Source organism: Equus caballus, chromosome 7 (genome assembly GCF_041296265.1).
Source record: "Equus caballus isolate H_3958 breed thoroughbred chromosome 7, TB-T2T, whole genome shotgun sequence".
NCBI classification, from domain to species: Eukaryota; Metazoa; Chordata; class Mammalia; order Perissodactyla; family Equidae; genus Equus; species Equus caballus.
The window spans coordinates 70,892,012-70,915,788 of record NC_091690.1 but is presented as its reverse complement, the minus strand read 5'-3'; the positions used below and the strand labels follow the sequence as shown (position 1 = coordinate 70,915,788).

General features: G+C 47.4%; 1 long non-coding RNA gene across 2 annotated transcripts in view; it reads right to left on the bottom strand.

Moving 5' to 3' along the window:
- Positions 1-23,777, bottom strand: part of LOC102147347 (uncharacterized) — a 39,011-nt gene that overhangs the window by 13,278 nt on the left and 1,956 nt on the right. For both annotated transcript variants that reach the window (XR_011440680.1, XR_011440681.1), the window contains exon 3: positions 16,362-16,452. This is a non-coding gene — a long non-coding RNA (uncharacterized lncRNA). The remainder of the gene's footprint in view (positions 1-16,361; positions 16,453-23,777) is intronic.

Genomic DNA, 23,777 nt, shown 5'->3' with positions numbered 1-23,777 from the left:
ACCTCAGCCAAGTGATCAAGGTCAACATCATTAGTGAAAAGTCACGTTGATAGTATGTACTGTTGACATGTGAGCTGAGAACGGCACTTAACTTCTGTGGTCTTCCTCCACAAACCCCAGAACACCACTCTAACCAGAAGAACGTCAGACAAATCCAAAGGCAGTGACCTTCTCCAAAACACCTGAGCTGTACTCCTCCAAACTAAAGCTCATCACAAAGTGAGGAAAGCCTGAGAAACCGTCACAGACCAGAGGAAGTTAAGACATGACAACTAAAGGTGAGGTGGTGTCCTGAGTGAGATCCTAGAACAGATAAATATCATTAGGAAAAACTGGAGACATTGGAATAAAGTTGTGGAGTTTAGTTATGTGCCAATCTTGGTCCTTAGCTGTGACAAATGTACCACAGTAACACAAGATGTAAACAGTAGAGGAAACTGGGTGAGCGGTATATAAGAACTCTGTACTGTCTTTGCAACTTTCCTGTAAATCTAAAACTAGTCTAAAATTAAAAGTTTATTTAAATTACGAAAAATTGCTATGGGATGCTGTATTAGTTTTCTGAGGCTGCTGTAACAAATTGCCACACACTTGGCCACTTGAAACAACAGAAATGTATTCTCTCCCCATTCTGGGGGCCAGGAGCCGGAGGTCAATTGCACTGGTGGCAGTTTTACAAGGGGTCGGCAGGGCCCTGCTCCCTCAGAGGCTCCAGGAGAGAATCTGTTCCTTACCGTTTCCAGCTTGTAGAGCTATGGGCTCAGGGGCCCTTCCTCCATCTTCAAAGCCAATAGGGGAGTATCTTCAAAACTCTCTTGGGCTGGCCCGTGGCAAAGTGGTTAGGTTTACGAGCTCCACTTCAGCGGCCCAGGGTTTTGCCAGTTCGAATCCTGGGCGCAGACATGGCACCGCTCCTCAGGCCATGCTGAGGTGGCATCTCACATGCCACAATTAGAGGGACCCACAACTAAAAAAATACACAACTATGTATCAAGGGGCTTTGGGAGAAAAAGGAAAAAAATTTAAATCTTTAAAAAAAAAAAAAAGAAAAAAACCCCTCTCTGTTTCCATTGTCACATCTCCTTCTGCTTCCTGTATCTAGTAAAATCTCTCCCTGCTCCTCTTTTATAAGGATACATACGAGTACAGTTAGAGGCCATCCAGGTAACCCAGGATAATCTCATCTCGGGAGCCTTAATTTAATCACACTGCAAAGACTGCTTTTTCCTGTATCAGGTAACATTCACAGGTTCTAAGGACTGTAATTTGGATATCTTTGTTGCCGGGGGAGGGGTATATTTTTAACCTACCACGGATGCCAATTAAGTTATTCATTCTCCCAAGTAAGTTATTCATTCTCTGGAGCCTCAGATTCCTCACCTGGAAGCTATATATGCAAATATATGTAAATGAGGAGACGTGACCTGCCGCTGGCAGGAGCCTGAAGAGCACGATGTCCTGGAGAGATGAGTCCTGACACTACTCCCCTGTGCTCCTCTCCTCCAAGTTAGGCAGGGTCCACGGGGAGGACATGGTGGCATAGGAAAGGAACCCCAGCTGGGAATGCTGAGTCTTAGGTTCAGATCCTAGCTCTGTCAGCAGTTTGCAGTGTGACCTCAAGCAAGTCACTTTCCTTATCTGGGATATAGAGCAATTCCAAAAAACACATGTATGTTAGTCCTGCCCTGGGAGAGGGGTGGGCAGGGACCTCTGAGGTCCCTCTTGCCCTGAGATGTTACGATCACAGATGTTCATATTTCTGTTGTCTTCCTATTGGCTAAAGGATCTTGGTCCCTCCTAATAACAAGGGTCCATTTTAACTGGAGCCCCCTGGAAGCAAAGACCCCTCTCAAAGGAGCGGCAGGAATGGCGGAGGTCTGGGCGCTGTGGCTTGCAGGTGGTCAGGAGGTGGGGAGGGGAGCGCCTCCTTTGTCTCACTGGATTCCACCTGTGCCCCATTAGCCTAGACGAGGGGTCAGCAAACTACAGCCTGAGTTGAATGACCTGGGGGCTAAGAATGATTTTTACAGATGGACATTTGCAATCAATTTGATGGCAGGGAACACTAACTTCGAGCCCCAGTTAAGTAATTTCATCCTCCTAAAAATTCCATTATTTTCATTAGTAAACCCATATTACAAAAAATTGTACTCAATTATTTACTCTGTTTTGTCAATTAACATTTTGTGGAAATTGGTTTCCTCTCTTGCTGTAGAAGTACCTACCTGACATCCTCGACTTGCCTCTTGGCCTGAAAAGCCTGCCAGCCCCCATGTAACAAGCAGTTCTGCGTTCCATCTCAAATCTGTCTTAAGCCGTCCCAGATCCACCCTGCACTTTGGAACCAGTAAGGTCTTCCCAGCGCAGGTCGGATAAAATCATAACCCTGCTTAAAACTTGTCAGCGGCCTCTCTGTGCCCTCTGAGTGCCTCTAGGCCCTTGGCTGGCTTACAGCCCTTCCTCCCTTCCTGCTGTGGCTTCTGCCTTCCTTCCCGGCTGCTCCCTACCCTCCTGCAGCCTTGTGGAACTTCTGCCAGTTCCCTAGGGCACCTTGCTTCCATGAGCGCCAGCATCTTGCACAAGCTGTTCTCTCTGCCTAAAATGCCTTTTATTCTACTCCCTTCCACCCAAATCCAATTCCTCTTGGTCTTTTCAGATGTTACCTTCCCTGGAAAGCCTTGCCCGGTCCCACCCCCTCCAGGCTGTTAGGTGCTTTCTCTGGGCTTCCACAGTCCAGTCTACCTGCTTCCTTCCAGCCGGGCACTAATCACACTTTTTAAATGCCTTTGACCCCCCACCAGACTGGGTGCCCCTCAGAGCCGCAGTCAGTCTGATGCTGTACCGATGTGCCTTGCTTCCCAGTGGCAATGCTCCTGCTGGCTCCCGCTGGCTCCCGCTATGTGGGGAGGAAGCAGGCCAGGGCTGGGGCCCCAATCCATTCCTTTCCTGGGTTGCAGATGTCCCTCTGTACAATGGGGACAGGGGGCCTCTGGCCTGCTGATGGACTAAGGCCTGGGCCAAAGGTGGGAGTAGAGCTTCAAGGGGACAGGGATGGGGTGGGGAGGTGGTAGCTGAGCTTCCAGACACCTGTAATCAGTTCTCCACAAGCAACCCCAGAAAGACATGGGACTGACGTGATCTAGACCATTCCAGCCAAAGGTCAGTCCTCAGGGGCCAGCTGCAACTGGCCTGGCCCTGGACCCTGCCCATCCCCCCACCTTTCCCTCCCAATAGCCAGGAACAAAAAGGACCTTGGTTGGCCATGCTTCTGGTGCGAGCTCAGCAATATGCATGTGCACTTCTATGGCTATGTTTCTGCAAGAGTACCCTTGTGTGTACATGGCCTTGTGTAAAAGCACGTACACAGGGGCCGGCCCAGTGGCGCAGTGGTTAAGTGCACATGTTCCGCTTCTTGTGGCCCAGGGTTCACTGTTTGGATCCCGGGTGCAGACATGGCACCACTTGGCAAAAGCCATGCTGTGGTAGGCATCCCACGTATAAAGTAGAGGACGACGGGCATGGATGTTAGCTCAGGGCCAGTCTTCCTCAGCAAAAAGAGGAGGATTGGCTGTAGTTAGCTCAGGGCTAATCTTCCTCAAAAAAAAGCACGTCACACCTGTGCATGAGTCAGCATGTGCATGTCTGCATGTGCCAGTGTGTGCTTCCACGCATATTGACACACGGTGTTCCTGTGCCCCATGCATCTGGGTGTGCATGGCTGTGTGCATGTGTAAAGCAGAAGGTAGAGGAGATCAAGACCCCTCAGCCCTGCCAAATTGCCACATGTGGTTCTTTGAGGCTCCCCTGACCCTGTAGCCTCCATTCTCATGCAAAGCTCCCACTTGAACCCCAGGCTCCCAGTCTATGGGTGGCCCTTACCCCTTCTCCCATTGATCCAGTGCTGCTGGGAAAGACCTAGACGCTTGAAATAACAGGATGAATCCTGAGGGTGGTACAGGAGACACTGTCAGTGCTCCCCCAGATTCCCTCTGATCATTGCTCTGGACCCCATTCTGTGCCTCTGTGGACTTTTCCTTCTAACCACCCGCCCCTGCAGCTCTCCTGGGCTTGCCTGGGACTATAGAAGACAGTTTTCTCTGTGTGCAGAGTAAGGTAAATACCTGGGTGTTCACATCTCCCCACCCCGCCCCATCCCAGGTGACCCTTAGCCAAGACACACAGGTTAGCTGCCTTGCTCTAAGCTGGAACAAACATGGGGCATAATTTCCACTCCAGAGCTCCCTGGGGGGGTCCAGCTGAGTCTGTTCCTGGTCTAGAATTACATCCTGCTTACACTCTTCCCCTTCCTTGCCTGGCTGCTCCAACTCCCTCTCCAGTTTCTCCTGAGGGCATTTCCTCAAGACACCAGTCTCATAGGGGCTCCTCAACTCAGGATCTCCTTCTAGGGAACCCGACCTAAAACAGGGAGATGGGCTTAGAAACCACTTATTCCAACAGAACTTCCGTATGATCCAGCAATTCCACTTCTGGGAATATATCTCAAGGAAACAGAATCACTAATGTGAAAAGACATATGCACGCCCACGTTCACTGCAGCATCATTGACAAGAGCAAAGACATGGAAACAAACTAAGTGTCCATCAGTGGATGAATGGATAAAAAGAATGTGGTGTGCATACATATACATAGTGTAGGGGAGGAAGACATTTCCTCTATCCACTGTGGGTTCTTCTGGCTGGAGAACAAATTAAACTCACATGAGACAGAATAACAGGAGAAAATTAAACAAAGCTTTATAACATGTATACATGGGAGAGGCTCAGGTAACCTGAGGAACTCGCCAAAATGGCTGAAGCCCCCAACTTAAATATCATATTCAGCTAAAGACAAAGGAGGATGTTGGGGGTGGGGGGGAGTCAGTTACAGGAGGTTACCAGACAAGCACAGTAAACAGGAATAAGATTATTATGCAGATTTAAGTCTTTGCCTTCTGCACTGATAAGAGTTTCTAGAGATAAGGTCATGCCCCTTCTTCCTGGTACAGAGAGGGAGACACCTTTACAGATGGAGATTTCCCTTACAAATGTAAATGTCTCTTACAAAGGGTAAGTAAATTCTACTGTTCAGTTGCTTTCCTGTCTGCAGTTTATTAAAAGTAACCAGCCCCAAACAATCTTCATGCCAAAGAGACATATCTTGGGGTGGCCAATTCCAGGCCCCCACAATATACAATGGAATACCATTCAGCCACAAAAAAGGGGAAATTCTGCCATTTGCGACAACATGGATGGACCTTGAGGGCATCAAGCTAAGTGAAATAAGTCAGACAAGGAAAGACAAATACTGCATAACATCACTTACATATGTAGCCTCAAGAAAACCCAACACAATCTGAACTCATAGATATAGAGAACAGACTGGTGGTTGCCAGAGGTAGAGGCGGGGCGGGGGGGGGGGGTAGGAGAAATGGGTGCAGGTGGTCAAAAGTTACGAACTTCCAGTTGTAAGAGGAATAAGTCCTGGGGATGTAATGTACAGTATGGGGACTATGGTTAACAACAATAAAAATGTATTGTATATTTGAAAAATAGCAAGAGAATAGATCTTAAAAATTGTTATCACAAGAAAAAAAATTCTATCTATGTGTGGTGTTGGATGTCCCCTAAACTTATTGTACAGGTGATCATTTCACAATATATACATATATCAAAATATCAAATCATCACGTCGTACACCTGAAACTAATACAAGGTTATGTGTCAATTATGTCTCAATTTTAAAAAATAAATAAATAAAATAGGGAGAGTAATAAAATCCAACTCATTAAAAAAAAACAAACAAAAAGAAACCACCTACCCCAACTATCTGCCCACAATCCCACTGAACAAAGAGGATGTTGAGGCCCAGAGAGGGCACACGTGTCTCCAGGGGCTCCCTCTTTGGCATGCGGTAGCCCCACCTTGCCACCAGTCTACTCTGCAGGCCGGAGGCCTTCTCTGCAACACCCTCAACAGCCCTGGGCTACAAAGGTTTTCTGATCCTGTTTGGGGCCACCATGCCTGAAGGCGTCCCCTTAAACCATCATCTCTCCTTGGAAAATGAAGCAGCCAGGGTCAGAAACAGGGAAAGAGAAATCTTTCAAGGTGGGGGTCAGCAAGGCAAGAACTGTTCTGCCAGTAACACCGCACGACACTGCCTTCAGGGGTGCACAACGAAGAGGCAGATGGGGCTCTGGTTGACGAAATCCAGACCTTTTTCTCTGATGAGGCCTCGTATGGTAGAAAAGGCACTATCCTGGGAATTGGGAAACCTGGATCCCAACTACAATTCTGTCATCGCCTGGCTGAGTGACTGTAGGGGAGTCAACAGACACTCCAAGGAAGTCAATTTCCCCATCTACGGGATGCCGGCAACAGAGTCCAGCAAAGCACGGCATTCAGAGCACAAGATTCAAGCCACGAACCCACTTCTTATGCACATGGCCCTTGGAATGAATGAGCCAGCTACTTACCCCATCTGAACCTTAGTTTCCTCATTTGTCAACAGAGATGACCACAGGACTGACCTCACGGCCTGTTGTGAGGATTAGAGGGCACAACGCACACAGAGCAGCTGGCAGGTCCCCGCACACCGCGAGCTTGGAGTCGTGGGTGGCTATTTCTGCTCCTGTTATGTACCATCCCACGGTTGTATAACTGGCTTGGCTCTGTGGCCACACTGACTTGACACAACTCCCATGCCTTGTAAAAGCCAGAGGACATGACACAGGGGAGACTACCTGGGGGAGAGAGTTTCAAGGGCTTCCCTCACGCCTCCCTGGCTTCAGGAGGAAGAAGCAGATTCCCCAGGGCTCCAGGCCAGGGCTGGAGTGGGTCCTCAGGACCGGTGGGCGCACCCGGGTGGGACAGGTGTGTGTCTGTGTGTCTGGCAGGATCCACTGCGGTGCACAGTCAGTCCCCGTTCCCTTTCCATTTGTGAAGTGGACAGAAAAGATGCATACTTCACTTTGTTTTGTTTCTTCAGATTAGAGAATGTATTTATTTTGTCAAATTTCCTTTAAAATTTTTAAAATCATGGTAAAATATAAGTAACAAAATTTACCATCTTAGCCGTTTTTAAGTGTACACTTCAGTGGCATAAAGCGCATTCACACTGTTGTGCAACCATTGCCACCATCCATCTCCAGAACTCATTTCATCTTGCAAAACTGAACCTCTGTACCCACGAAACACCACCTCCCCCTTCTCCCTCCCCTGGTCTTTGTTTTCTTTAATCTGTGCAAGAACTGAGTGTGGTGGGATGATCCCTTTAATAAATATTTACTAGTGGTTTCTAATGTGCCTGGCTCTGTGCTAGGCCCGGACCACAGGACGAACTCATCACCAGACTGAAGGTTTAGGATTCAACAAGCCTGAACAAAAATGGAAGAGAAATGTTTTCATTTCTTCATTCAGCAAAACTCTCCTGAGGGCCTGGGGCTGTGGGAGGCAGCAACGGAGGACACTCCCTCCCCACCTGGTGCGGGGTGGGGGTCGGGGTGGGGCGGGAGAGCGGCTCCAACTGCTACTGAAACCAAAGCGGATTCCCCTTCTGGTGAGTTAAATCAGACTCTCAGCCAGAGGTAGTTGTCTCACAGAGTAAAGTATATTTGCAGCAAATGGGAGACCATGCAGAATCATTTCCAGAGTCATGGCGTCCCCAAACAAAGGGAAGCAGGGAGCTTTTATTTCTGATGGGGAATGAATATTCCAAAGAGAGAGGTGGGCATTTGCTTGCACAGGCTCAGGTGGAAAACATGCTTCCACGTACACCGCAGGGTATGGTAATAAGGCCGAAGCTCCTCCTGGAGAGATCTTAGCATTAAAACAAGGCAAAGGTCATAGGCGTAGCTCTGGTTGTGAGGCTTGGTGTGGTTCAGGGTGTTGGTGATTGCATCTCTTTAACACAACAAAGGGGAAAAAAACCCAAATTGGAACAACAGTTACCATCCCTGATTTTGGTGGGGGGGAGCAGCAAATAGTCCCTGACATAACCACCAACCCTCGTGGCTTCCTCTCCCCGGGGCTCTCTGCTTCACCAGATCCTACCCACAGACCTACAGCGGGAGGCACAAGCTGCTGCAGAAATCCAAGGGAGCAGGGACCTCACTGCCCAGAGCTCGTGGAAGAGCACTGAACAGGGAGTCTGGACCGTGGGTTCCAGCGCAGCTCTACTCCGATCTCACTGGGTGACCTTGGCCAAAACCCCTCCTCTCTTTGGATCCCACTCTGCTGTCAAACTGGAACCAACAATCCCCCACACATACACCCCAAACCACTCTGGTCATGGCTACACGAGATCATGAATACGCGTGAACTTTGATGACTAAAAGGCTTGGTGAAGTGAGGGCTCCGATTACCCACATTCTGTAACTTGCCGTTTAGAGAAACAGGCATCACCGTCTCTGTGGGCTGCTGACTCCAAAGCTGCCCCTATTTCCTCCCACCCGGCGCCACGACACAGATTCAAACAGCCCCCGTGCGTTGGTTCAGCCCGCACTCTACAGCTGGGAGTCGGCCAGGGACTGAGCAAAGGCCACACGGCCTGCCTGCCTCTTCCCAAGTAAGTCATTTTTATTACCTGGCCTACCTAGATGCCCTCACCAAAATAAATGAATACTCAATATTATCCCAGATAGTGAGCACTGGAAGGAACCTTGGAGACCATCAAGAGTAACAGTAATAGTAACAGTAAGATTGCTATTATACAGTATGCTACTATTACTACCACTGCTACCATGAATGATAACAGCAGCGGATGCTACAGGGCAGGCACTGTGGCGAGAGCTTTCGACAGCCTCATTCAAGCTTCACTTCATCCCCTTGAGGTTGGTTTTACCATTACCCACATTGGATGGATGAGGTATCTGAGACACAGAGAGGCTGAGAAACTCGCCTGGGGTCACACTGGTGTGTGGGGCAGGGCTGGGACTCAAACCCAGGCATTCAGATCTGGAGGTCCTCCCACCCCCTTCCATGCGGCTGTGTGGCACAGCAGGGGAGGCTGAGGGAATTTGCTCAAGGTCACACGGAGGGATGCTTGGCCCTGACAAATAAAAATGGCAAGTAATAGGATATATTGGAATATATGAGGAAGCCATTTTGTGTAAACCTAATTCGGCCTGACCTTGTCTTTCCAAAAGGGCCTGACGGAGGCCAGTGAGCATGCATTGTATATCTGCTTTAGAGATTCCCTATGGCAAGAGCAAAGGCCCTTGAGATAAAGGTGCAACTTCCCTCCCCATCCCAACGTTGGCATTTCTTTAAGGATTAAGCATCTTTCCTCAGGCTAGAAACTGATTGCTGCGCTCACCTGTGACCACCCAGCTCGAGCCAATAGACTTGCCTCCTGCTACGCCCTCTGAGAGAGCAGACCCACTACCTGCTGTGTCCATCAAGTGCTGTGCCGACCGGGCAATCTTGTGACTATTGTGGGAGGGACATTTCAATCACATGTGAAACGTCCTGTATGGGGGTATATAACCACTCTGTGCACCCCACTTCTTTGGTGCCCTTTCTTCCTTCGAAAAGAAAGGCCCCGGGCCATGGTCCTCAGATTTCAGCTCAGAATAAACTCACCCAAATTTTCATTTATAGATTGGTTATGGATTATTTTTGTCAACAGCCCTCAGGCCCTGACAGACAGCCCTGTAGACAGTCAGGAAGGTGTCACAGTGGAGCACTGTGCTGCTTCTGCTCAAGAGGTCACGCTTGGAGTTCTGCTTGGGATCCCTGTGACAGGTCCTCCGTGACAGGACACATGAACGCTTTCAGTCTTGGCAGTGCACAGAAGAAAGGCGGCTACCATACAAGTGGATAAGAAGAAATCAGAGAAAATCTTAATGGATTCTTAAAGGTCTAGTGTGGCCTAGCATGTCAGCTGGGAATAACTGACAGCCTCAGATATAAGGCCGCTCAGACTGACTGAGGAGCTCTTCTCCATAGTCCTGCACCAACACTCCCAAGAAAGACTGGATGGGGCACTACAGAGAGCAACCCTGCACTGCTTCGGACAGTCAAGGAACCCTAATCCTTTGCTCCAACCCTTCTTTCTACAAAGCAAAAGCCTAAGTCTCTAGGAGAGGGACAGAAAATCACTTTGTTCCCAGGGCCCAGGTGAAAGTCCATTGCGCCTCGGGCAGGAGCAAAAGAAAAATTCATGGTTTCTTAGGGGAGGGGTAGGAAACCCTCTTGTCACCCCTAGGGCACAGTCTAAGACCCAGTGTTGTTGTAGAAAGGACAGACAACACCCTGCCCCTGGGGGCAAGACAGGAAATTGTCTCCAGCCTAGGGACCTGCAGTGACACCAAACAGAGGTGGGCTTGATGTCACTCCACTGGGTGAAACTCTTCCCCACCCTAGACCAACCACAGGACTAAGGCAGCAGCAGATAGTTGCCATGGGGAAGAGGCTCAGGAACGCTGGGAAAGCCCTATCTCCAAGATCAAGACGTACAGGGCCTGCTCAAGACCCAGTCGAACCTGCATAATAGAGAGCCCACTAGGCCCACCATGACCCTAGCACAAGTAACAAGCCGACAGCAGGCTACTACTCAGGGACGGGAAGAGCATGGAGATGCCCTCTGTGACCCAGGAGGACAGGGACTATGGAAAACTGAGGATGGGGCAAGGGCACTGGGAAGGACTTCATCAAAATTTGAAAACTTGTGCTTGAAAGGACACTATCAAGAAACGGAAAAGACAGCCCAGAGAATGGATAAAATATTTGTAAAGCATATATTTGATAAGTGACTGGTATCTATAATATATAATATCTGTAAGGAACTCCAGCAACTCAATAATAAAAAGACAACTCAATTTAAAAATGAGCAAAGGATCTCAATAGGCATATCTCCAATTAAGATGTAGAAATGGCCAATAAGCACATAAAAAGAAGCTTAACATTATTAGTCATCAGGAAAATGCAAACCAAAACCATGAGAGACCACTTCACACCCACCAGGATAGGCTAGAATCAAAAAGTCAGATAAATACAAGTGCTGACAAGGATATGGAGAAATTGGAACCCTCAAACACTGCCAGCGGGAATATAAAATGGTGCAGACATTTTGAAAAACAGTCTGGCAATTCTTCAAAAAATTAAACATAGAGTTACCATTTGACTCAGCAACTCCACTCATAGGTATACACCAAGAAAAACAAAAACATATGCTTATGCAAAAATTTGTACATGAATACTGATAGCTGCATTATTCATGAAAGCCAAAAAGCAGAAATAACCCATTTGTCCAACAACTGATGAATGGATAAACAAAATGCAGTACTCATACAATGGAATATTATTTGACCATAAAAAGATACTGATACGTGGTACAAAAGGATTGTCTTAGGCCATATGGGCTGTTATAACAAAATACCACAGACTGGGTGGCTGAAAACAACAAAAGTTTATTTCTCACAGTTCTGGAGGCTGAAGTATAAGATCTGGGCACCAGCATGGTTGGATTCTGGGAAAGGCCCCCTCCTGGGCTGCCGACTTCTGTTATCACCTCACATGGTGCAAGGGGTGAGCTGATTCTCTTGGGTCTCTTTTATCAAGACCCCAATCCCAATCATGAGGGCTCCACCCTCATGACTTAATCACCTTCTAAAGGCCCCACCTTCTAATACCATCACTTTGGGCATTAGGTTTTCAGCATATGAATTGGGGGGGGGGGGTGGCGGCGGGACACAAACATTCATTCTGTAGCAAGGATGAACCTTGAAAACAAATGCTAGGTGAAAGAAGTCAAACACAAAAGATCACATATTATATGGTTCCATTTACATGAAATGTCCAGAATAGACAAATATGTAGAGGAGTGGTTGCTTAGGGTTGTGAGGCATGGGGAACTGGGGAATGAAAGGGTACAGGGTTTTTTTTTTTTATGTAATTGTGGTAAAATACAGATAAAATAAAATGTACCATTGTAACTATCCTAAAGTGTACAATTCAGTGGTATTAAGTACATTCACAACACTGCACTATCTAGTTCCAGAACCTTTTCATCCCCCAAACCGAAATTCTGTATCTATTCTCCCTTCCCTCCAGTTGCCCTGGCAACTATAGGGTTTTCACTTTTTTGTTTCTTTCTGTTTTGTTTGTTTGTTTGTTTTTGAGGTGATGAAATATTCTAAAATTGACTGTGGTGATGGTTGCACAACTCTGTGACCGTGCTAAAAATCCCCTGAATTGTGCACTTTAAATGCTGAATTGTGTGGTATGTGAGTTATAGCTCAAAGCTATTAGAAAGAGAGAGAGAAATAACTGGAGCTATGAGAGGTTGCAACTATAAGACAGAGATTTTAAAATAACTATGATTAATAAGTAAAAGAATCTAGCAAAAAATAGACAACCTGTAGAAACAGATGGGGAATTTTAACAGAGAGATGAAAACTATTTTAAAAAAAGAGTCAAATGAAGTACAAAAGAAGTGAAAAACATCATAGGGATGAAGAAGTCCTTTGACGTACTCACCAGCAAACTGGAAACAGCCAGGAAAGAATCAGTAAACTTGAATCTAGATCAATAGAAATTAACCAAACTCAAACACAAAGAGAAAAAAGAGTGGGGATGGCAAGGGGAGAACAGCGCATCCAAGAACTGGGACAACATCAAAAGGTCAAAATACGTACACAACTGGAGCCTCAGAAGGAAAAAAAGAGAGAAGGAAGAGAAAATATTTAGAGATAATGGCTGAGAATTTTCCCAATTTAATGAAAGACAACAAATCACAGATCCAAGAATTCCAGAGAACCCCAAGCAGGATAAATACAAAACACATACACTCCTAGATAAACAGTCAAACTGCCAAAAACCAAAAATAAAAAGTAAATGTTAAAGGCAACCAGAGAAAAATACAAAAGAACAAAGATAACAATCACTGCAGATTCTTATCAGAATTTATGCAAGCCAGAAGATGATGAAGTGACATCTTTAGAGAGCTGAACAGAAAGGCTGTCACCTCAGAAATCTATTCCAATGAAAATATTTTTCAAAAAGGAAGGTATAACAAAGAGGTGGTGGCCTTGTGGTTAAGTTCAGTGTGCTCTGCTTTGGGGGCCCAGGTTCAGTTCCTGTGCAGACCTACAGCACTCATCTGTCAGTGGCCATGCTGTGATGGCAGCTCATATACAAAAAGAGGAAGATTGACAACAGATGTTAGCTCAGGGCAAATCTTCCTCAGCAAAAAAAAAAAAAAGAAAGAAAGAAGGTAAAATAAAGACTTTTTTTAAACATAGACTGAGAGAATTCATTGCCAGCAAGATGTATACAGAAAGAAATGTAACAGGAAGTCCTTTAGATGGAATAGATATACCAGATGGAAATCCAGATTTACACAAAGAAATGAAGAGTACTGGAAATTACGAAGGAAAGCAACAAAAAAGAAAGGCAAATATAAAGATTTTATTCTTATTTTTAATCACTTTAAAGAATTATTGACTGTTCAAAGCAAAAATAGTAACAATATATCATAGAGTTTATAACATCTGTAGAAGTAGAATGTATAACAAAAATAGCACAAAGGATAGGAGTGAGAAAATGGAAGGATACTGTTATAAGGTTCTTACCCTGTACATGAAATGATACATTATTATTCAAAGATAGACAGTGATAAGTTTAAGATGTATACTGTAAACCCCAGACCAACCACTAGAAATTTTTAAAAGAGGTATAATCAATAACCTAGTAGTAGAATAAAGTGGAATCATAATAAAATACTGAATTAATCCAAAATAAGGCAGGAAAAGAGGACACAAGACCAGATGGCAAAAATAGAAAACAACTAGCAAGGTGGTAGATTTCAATCCAGCCACATCAATAATTATACTAATGGTGAAAAATCTAAACACCCAATTAAAAGGCAGAGATTGTCAAACTAGATAAAAACAAAAGACTCGGGGCCGGCCCCATGGCAGAGTGGTTAAGTTTGCGTGCTCCACTTTGGTGGCCCAGGGTTTTGCTGGTTCAGATCCTGGGCATGGACATGGCACCGCTCATCAAGCCATGCTGAGGTGGCGTCCCACACGCCACAACTAGAAGGACCCACAACTAGAATATACAACTATGTACTGGGGGTCTTTGGGGAGCAAAAGGAAAAATAAAATCTTCAAAAACAAACAAAAGACTCAATTATATGCTATCTATAGGAAGCTCACTTTAAATATAAAAACATAGATAGGTTAAAAGGGGATGGAAAAAGTTACACCACACAAACACTAATCAAAAGAAACTTAGGGTGGCTATATTAATATTAGACAAAGTAGATTCAGAATAAGGAATATTTCCAGAAAGAGAGAGGAATATGATACAATGATAAGGGAGCCAATTTATCCAGAAGACATAATAATCCTAATTACACATAGTCGAATATCAGATCTTCAAAATACATGAAGCAAAATCTGATAGAATTGAAAGGAAAAGTAGATAAATCTGCAATTATAGTTGGAGACTTCAAATTTCCTCTCTCCATTCAGTGTTTGATAGAACAAGTAGACAGAAAATCACAAGGATACAGAAGACTCAAATGAGAACATCAAACTTGATGTGACATTTCTAGAACACCATACACACAACATCAACAGAATAAACACTCTTTTCAAGTATACATTAAAGATTTGGGGGAAAAAAGATCTGTGAAGACACATCACATTACCATATTCTACCCGTGAAACAAACCTCAACAAATTTGAAAGAATTGAAATCACATGAAGCATGTTTTCTAATTAAAATGGAATCAAACCAGAAATCAATAACAGAAAGATATCTAAAAAATTCCCAAATATTTGGAAACAATATGCTTCTGAATCAACAATGGGTCAAAGAAGAAAATACAAAGGAAAATTTAAAATATTTTGAACTGAATGAAAATGAAAACACGAGATATCAAAATTTATGGGATGCAGCTAGAGCAGTTTGTAGAGGGAAATTTATAGCATTAAATGCTTATATTTAGAAAATATTATATTTATTTTTTATTATAACATTTGTTATATTTAGAAAATAAAGGCTTGGAATCAATAATCTAAGTTTAAGAATAGGAAAAAAATTATATTCAAAGCAAAACAAAGGAAGGAAATAATAAAGGTAAGAGCAGAAGTAGATAAAATTGAAAACAGGGAAATAGAGAAAATCATTGAAACCAAACATTGTTATTGGGAAAAAAAAAAAACTGATAAACCTCCTGTCAGACTGGTCAAGAGAAAAAGAATAAAGACAAAAATTACCAGTATTAGGAATAAAGAAGGAACATCACTACAGATCCTACAGCTATCAAAAGGATAATGAGTAAATATTATGAGCAAGTTTGTGCCAAGATATTTGATATCTTAGTTGAAATGTCCTAATGGAGGGCTCTCAGAGTGGCCAAGCCATTTCTTCCCCATCTGCACCTTGTATAAGACTGAGGTTTGGGCAGACAAGAGGGGAAGTGTGGGCCATAAAGAGTGTCCAAACTGCTGTAGAAAACATGCCTCAAGGCCCAAGGGGAGTAGCCTGGCAGAGGCCACACTGGGCTAGTTGCCTGGGTTCAAATTCCCCTGAGTTTATCTCAGGTCTGAGCCTCTTTCTCAACACTAGGTGCACAAGAAATGACAACCTTAATTCTGGAGATTGCCCAATGGCAGTGATGGAAAAGCCCCAGATTTAGGCTATGCCTCCTGCCCAAGCCACCTCCACAGCACCATCCCAATACAGGACTGAGGAGGTGGTTAAAAACCTAGATTCAGGTTCCCTCTCTCTCCTTCCCTCTCTCCCTCTGCCCCTCACTCTGCCATTCTCCCTCCCATCCAGGCCCAGGTGAATTAGAACAAGCAAGGGCTTTGGCATCAGAACAACCAGGATTCCAGTCCCAGCTCTTCTTCTAACTAGCTATCACCTTTGTAAGACTCAGTTTCTTCATCTCATTTTAAGGTTGTTGTGAACACTTACCTCCAGGGCTGTAAAGCCTAAATAACAGGATGCATGTGCAGTGTAATACACACGGTCAGGGCTACATTCATATCAGTTTCTGGTCTTTCCCTAAAGGACCCCTTTGCTGAACATTCTAGTGAGGAGTGTACTCCCTCTTCTCAGCTTGACCTTGAACTTCAAAAGCTCCAGGAGGGCAGAGACTGGGTCTACCCAGCCTTTCTCCTCACCAGTATATCTGCAGTACCTACACAGGTCTTGGCAAAGAGCACTTACCTGATAAATGTATTGAATGAGTGAACAAGTGAATAAATGGATAAACGATGACAACAGTTATTCCGGGTAACACAAAATGTAATACTGGATCCCACACTGTATTTCCCAGGTCCCTAGAGTGCACATGACTGCAGAGGCAGGGAGTGGGCAACGAGAAGAAAAAGATACAGTCCTTACCCTTGAGGAAGTCAATAAGCTTTTTCTGACATCTTCCCTGTACCAGGTCTCATGCTAGGTTCCGGGATCCTCGAATCAGCGTTGTCCCTGCCTACAGTCAGACAGGAGAGAGAGGAATATACAGACAAATTGTTATACAAACTGTCTCTCCAAAACGTGTGCTCCCCCAAACTGTATTTCTCCAAGCTGTGAACTTCCAGAAGGCAGGGAGCCTGTCCTATACACCTCCAAATATCCAGCCCAGGTCCTAGTGTTAAAGTGTAAATGAAAGTTTTTTTGAAGTGGGTTTGGTTCTAAAGAAGGCTTCTTGAGGAAGATGCACAGAGATAGGAAGGATGGGCAGGGTATGGAAAAAGAGAGGCTGGGGGAAGGGCACTTCAGGTCAAGAGCGCAGTGTGAGCAAAGACCCAGAGGTGGAAAAGCACGTTCAAGGACACAGCAAACGACCTGATGCAACCAGAGAGCTGGATCCACATCAGAGAGAGGCAGCGGAGGCAGGCTGGAGAGGGTGGCAGGCGCAGGATCACGTGAGGCCTTGAATGCTCAGTTAAGGAGATTGGGCCTCATCTGAGAGCTATGGGAACCAAGGGAGAGAATGGTTGGCCTGTGTGTTCCAAAGATCATTCCAGGAATCAGCGTGGAGCACAAAGCTGGAGATGGGGCACCAGTGAAGAGGCTAGTATAACTGTCTCTGCAAGCGAAGGTGGCATGGCCAAGCCAGCAGGCATGGAGACAAGTGCTTCCTGCTTGTTGAGGGTAGAGAGGTCACTGTGTATGTTTCTAAACATGCATCCTTTCAGAGGGTCAGCCTAATCGGAAATCCCAACTCTGCTCAGTTTCATGACTCACCACACCCCAAAGCCTGGGGGAGGCCAAGGGTACCAAAGAAAGAGGCCAAGACACGTTTAACCAACAGCTGATTTTACATTTCTTCCTCTTCAACATCATCCTGCCAGATTCAACGCTTCACTGCAGGCTTTCAGTTAGTTCACATAAAATATTTGCTTTCCCACCCTTCTTTGTCTCTCCTGCATGCTCTGTGTCAAAATCCTTGTGCGGGTTGCTGATTAAAAAAAAAAACAAACCCCACAAGGCCGGACTGAGGGTGGACGCTGGAATCACCAGGAAACCGCAACTCTAGGATAAGCTCCTGTCTGGGACAGCTGTTCCTCCCTGGCAGGGACCACGCTGGCTTGCTGGTCACCCTCCACGCTCAGGGACCATGCTGATACCCACAGGCCGAGGCCAGCTCGGGAATCTAGTGAAGCCACTGAAGAGGGAACTGGGGCATTAATACCACTCCTTCTCGGTGACTCAACCTCAGCTCCTGATAGCCAGTGTTCCTTCTCTCGAGGGCCACATGAACATCTCTCAAGTATGCAGTTTATACCACTGACCTCAGAATCGGCCAGGATTTTGCAGCTATTGCAGAGCATGGGCTCCAGACCCAGAGCACCTGAGTTTAAATCCTGGCTCTGCCACTTACAGCTGTGTGACCCTGGGCAAGTTTCTTAACCTCTTTGTGCCTCCATTTCTTCATCTGTAAAATAGGACTGATTATAGAATCTACTCCACGGGGTTGTTGTAAGACTTATTAAATAAATCGACACGTGTGAACGATCTAGAATACTAACTGGCTGATAGGAAATACTCACTGCAGTTTAGCACCTGTTACTATTTGCTGTAGTTCATGAGACTCGCTGCTCATCCTTTTGGAAAATTCAGGACTGCTCTAGACCTCTCATCTCCCAACGCTTCTCCAGCTGCACCCCAGCCCCCAGAAATTATAGATTTCTCCCGCAGGTTCTCTGAGATGCAGTTTGAGCAACTGAATGCAGCAGAGCACACCAGCGCTGCGCTGTCAGCTCCTCACTAGGAAGTCGTTCAGCAGCGGCTCTCAAAGAGTGGCCTTCAAACCAGCGGCATCAGCATCCCCCAGGAATTTGTCAGAAGGGCAAATTCTTGGCCCCACCCCAGACCTAGCGAATCAGAAACTCTGGGGGTGGGACGCAGCAAGCCGGGTTTTACAAGTGCTCCGGGCGATTGGGATGCACATGGAATTTTGAGAACCACTGCCATGTGGTGTAGCAGAGTGGTTGATTTAAGTAGATACAGCCCAGTGCCATCGCCCACTCCTCCAAGAAGTGTCCCTGATCCCCCCCAGGGCCCCCTCTTCCTCACTTCTCCAGCTTCCTCCCCGTATTGTAGTCATTTGTGCCCAGAAGTGCTTCTCTGGATTGCAAGTTCCCTGAGAGCAGGGTTGAGGTACATCCCTCCCTGCGCCCACACTGGGACACTAACCCCTCGCTTAGGAAAGAGATGCTGAGTCAAGCACGCAACATTTCCAGTTTCCTCTGACGGGGCCTCCGCTCCTTCCAGGACGCTCACTGGAGTTGCGGTTTCCCTTTAAGAGTTGTGTCATCTCCATGCTGAGATGCCTGTATCTTTGTCATTTCTCAAGTCCTCCAGTTTCACTTTTACTCCTTCCTCCCCCGTTATGTTTCTCTAAAGCCCTGTGGACAAGTTGGCCCATCCCCAGGTAAACCTGTCCTCCCACTTATTTTCAATCATAATACTTCTACTCATAACAACATTTGTCAAGTACTATAAGCCAGGCCCTGTGCTAGACACTTTACACTCATTCTTTTAGCCCTTACAACCACCCTAGGAAAGAGGTACTTAACTTATTCCCAATTAGATGGAGCACAGGGAAACTTTGAACACAGAAGCAACATTAACGTGTGGCGAGGTTAGGGCTCATTCAGTCTGGGTGCCTACAGATTAGGAGAAGTACCTTGTCTAGGCATACTTATTATAGTTACCAGAAAAATGATCCACTCACAACCTGTCCTGAGCCCCTGCTCAGTAAGCTGCATCTGACCGGGTCTCAGCCCACCAGGGGCTGCACTTTCCCCCTCGTGTGGGGAGCAATGGCCTCACCATCTCTCTTCAGTGAGTCCCTAGCCCAGCGCTTACTATTCTATACTTTGAGAGTTTCCAACTGTGTTCTCAGAGCTCTGGAGACCGGGGTGTGGGGGCTGGACAAGTGAGAGGCTGACCACGCGGAACACTCAGACCACCCCTGATGAACCAGGGCAGCCCCCAGCATCTGTGTCACCTTGTGGGCTAAACAAGACTGTATTTGAAGAAAAGGTTCCACTGCTCAAAAAAGCTGAGAAGACTACTCCTGAATAGTGATTGTCCTTTATATATATTATATATATATATATATATATATAATTGACATGTAACAGTTTCTGGCATACAACATAATGATTCATATATGTATATCCTGTGAAATGATCACCACACACAGTAACTGTCTTTCAATGCATCTGTTTCTCCCAGAACGTAGGCTCCTGGAGAGCAGGGTCTGTACCCACAGACCAGCACAGGGCTAAGAGGGTCCCAGGAAAAGTGGGCCAGAGGGAAAGGAAGATGAAAATGACTGTATGAAGAGCGCTCTGTGCAAAGTAAGGTGACCCCTCTTTCCCTGCAGGGGAAAGGTCTTGGGAGAGTTGAGTAAGAAACTTGCAGACAGAATGATGCAAGGGGCAATTTCTGTACATGTTGCAACACGGCATTCTAAAACGGGGCTGCTCCGACGGCTGGTTCCCAAGGGTCTCAGCCCCACTCCTCTCTAGCTGGCTACATGTGTCACACAAGATAGGGCCAAAGGCCACTACCGAGCCCTGCTAAGGCCTGGTCTTATGGCTGGGAGGTCAGTGCTCCTAGGTTCTGGTTTGAAACCTAGAGTCACCTTCGATCACCCCTTTGCACCTTCTGCCCGACATTCATGTCACCAAGTCCTAGAGATTCGAAGGCCTCAGCATCTCTCCAACCTTCGCTTCTTAGCTTTTGCCTTGCCATGCCTTTAGTTCACACTGCATTATCATCATCTCTCCCCTCTCTCCCTTCTCTTCTTCCGTCCAACATCAGCCAAGGCCCTCCTGTGGGCCAGGCCCAGTGTTGGCCACTGGGCACAGGGACCATTCTGATTCCACCTTTGTCCTCAAGGAGCCTCTCCTGGGCAATACAGGAGTGTAAACACGAAGAGTTACAGGTGCTCTGAAAGACAGAAGCTATGGGTCTGATGGAGGCACAGAGGTGGGAGGGGGTCCTTCTAGCGCCATGTGTTGCTTACCTTCCATTTATCACCAGACCCATTCTCCACCTTTCTCTATACTGCACTCCTCCTGGATTCTGTGTATGGACTGTATCGATGGGCTCCCTTACCCTTGGGCCAGTGGGAAGCCTGGAGGGAGGGACAGAGAGTGACTCTGCCAGGTCACCGTGGGTTGTCTGTGCCCCTTCAACGAAAGCCACAGCTTCCATCAGGCAGCCCTCTCCACATAGTTCCCTCTCTACATGGCTTCCTTCCTTCGGTCCTCCAGGCGACACCTCCTACGATGTCACTAGCTTTGGGGTACTGCACCATCCCTTGAGTTTTCCCTATCCCCTGCCTACATCTATGCAAATAGTCTTTGTACTAAAACTTCCTCAATTATCCAATCACAGGTGAGCTGTTTCCTGCAGGGATCCTGACTAACACAGGGCAAAGGTAATCAGGAAGTGTGTCAGGGAGGTGACAACTGAAGGTGTCCTTGCATGGACCACAGTCTTTCTAAACCACAAAAGTGACCATCTGTCATGCCTGCTAAAATCCTTCATTGCTTTGTAGATAAAGTCCACACTCCTTAGCCTGGGCACCCGAGACTATACAGCATCTAGCCCCTGGTGACCAAGCAGCGTGTGGTACAGTCACCCAGAAGGGGGAGAAGAGGTGGCTTGGAAGGGGAGGGGAGTCCCAGGAGGGGGGCAGCCATGCCACGAAGCAGCCCTGGCTGGCGAATTCCTGAATGAGAAGGAGAAGGTGGGTGAGTTTCCGGACCACAGAGCCATGCCATCACCTCTGTCCTCCCACCCTCCAAGTGAGCTGTGCCCTGGGAACGAGTGTGACCCAGACAAGCCCTGGCCTTGGGGCATGAGAAGTGGTTCCAATCCCAGCCTGAACACTGACATCTGACAAGCTCTTCAATTCCCTCAGCTTTGGTTTTCCCAACTGCAAATGGGAGTAACCCCACAGGGAACTCAGGGGAGGGCATGGACAGGCGTTTGCTCTTGGCAAGTGGTTCCCGTGACAGGGGGCCCCTCTCCCAGCCTTGTGAGGCAGGGAAGCACATGCGCTCGAGGTTCAGGAAGGCTCGACTCCTCACTCGCTGTGACCCGGGACATCATCCTTCTCCTCACCTCATTCCAAAGCGGGGTGACAACCTCCCCCTGCAGGGTGGCTGAGGACTGGGTAAGCTCACAGGCCAGGGCCCAGCATGGAGCAGGGGGCTGGACAACGTCTGTTTCTGCCTGTCACCCTGAGCCTCTCCTAGGGCACACGTTCTCTCTGACATGCAGGCCGGCCACTTACCCTCCTCTCTGCGATGGAGGGGCCGAGGCTGCCGTGCCTGTTAGGAGTCTCAGAGGGGCAAGTGTCCAGCCCCTCAAACCTCAGAGCTGCACCCATAATTCCTAACGGCAGCACAACATGGGTGACTGAAGGCGGTGGTGGGACGTGCCAACCTGCTGAAGCCCACCCCAGTCAAACCCTGCTTGGTGGCCAGACTCGACCTCTCTATCTCTGGTTTGGCCAAAGCACCCGTGGGCTGGGTTGGGAGATGACGAGAGAAAGGTGACCCAGGTCCCAGAGCTGTCCTGCTCTCCTACCAGCAGGAGGGGCAGGGAGGCCATTATAGACAGGAATGGAGGGACGTCAGGATGCGTGAGGAGGGGGCCAGAGAAGGCAGTGCCTGGTCTGAGCCTGTACGTCCACCTCGCGCAGGGGAGAACAGGCCCAGGACACAGAAAGCTGCCGAGAAACTTCCACTCCGGGCTGCTCTAATGTTGGGACAGGTCTTCTGTCCAAAGGCAATCTGGACCAAGCTGCTTAAGCAGGAGCCATGGGCGTGGCAGCTGGGGGCCAACGGGAGGGCGCTGTCACTCTGTGAGGTGACCCAGAAGGAAGCAGCTGCCCCTCTCGGGCCTCGGACTTGCCCCTGCTCCCCTGGTGGATGTTCCCACCTGAGTGCGAAGGGCCCACACTGGGACCAGATTTTATTGTCCCCTTCCCCAAGCCCCCACCTCCACACCACCAACTCACCAACCCATCTGATCTTTCAAACGCCCCAATCTAATGAGGGTGCCCTGCTGCTCACACACCTCCTTTGGTCCAGTTCCCAAAGGATGAGACCCAAGCTTCTTAGCGGGATTATAAGGCCCTTCCAATCTGGTTCCTGTCAACCTCTCCACTCTCATCTCCTCCTCCTCCCCTCCCACATCCCTCTTCCAGCCACGCCAGCGTGCTCACGGTTCCCACCTCCAGGCCTTCACCCAGGCTGTAGCTTCTGCCTGGACGCCCCTCTCTTTCCTCTCTAGCTGGCAGAATTGAACTCATCATCTCAGGTCCAGCCGCAACATCAGCTCCTCTCAACCTTCCCAATTTACCATTCTCTTCTCAGTGCTCCCACAGCTCTTCGTCTGTGACTCTACTGTACTCATCCATTGGTCAGTCCACTGTTGACGGAGCTGCTATGCCGAGCCGGGACCGCACTGGGGCAGAGTGATGAGGTTCCCGAACCTGGGAAGCGCCTGGCCCAGGGGAGAGGCAGACACTGCAGACAGATGGTGACAGCACAGGAGGGAAGGGCCGACCTCAGCACAGCCTCACAGATTTCCCCGCACAGCAGCCCGGCTGTCCTGCAGCAACCACTGGCTTTGGGACACTGTCTCTTGGTTGGGTCTCCTTGAAGGCATGGACTACCCTCTGTGTCCCCATGAGAGCCTGGCCCAGGAAGGTGCACAGGAAAAATGTGCTGAAGCAGATGAACTTGGGATCTCAATGTTTCAAAGGGGACTTGGTGACCTACAGTCTTGCCATTTAAAATAATAATATCTTACCTTTCATAGCATAGTGGTAGCACCCTTTCACATAACAATATTTCATTTGATCTTTAAATATTCAAATGAAGTCAGCAAGATAGGAACTGTCACCTCCATTTCATGATGCAGAAACTGAAACCTAGATAAGGTGAGTGACTTGCCCAAGGACACTTGGCAAGTCAGTGGTAGAGGAAAGGCCAGAATCCAGGCCTCCTGCTTCCCAGCCCAAGCTCTGCCCCTTAGATCTTACTAAGGTGAGTGGGTGGGCTGTGGATTCCAGCCCAAGGCCTCCCCCACAGGAGACCCTTCTGGAGCTGGCACAAGCCACACACTGACCTGGGGTCCTTCCAGGCCAGCAGGAGTCTTACCTCCAAGAGGACTCAAAACACCACTGGAGAGAGGATACAAGAATTCACTAGCACCTCCAGAATCCTCTTTACCCAGAAATACATCACATGTGTTCCTACCTCCCAGCCTTTGCACATA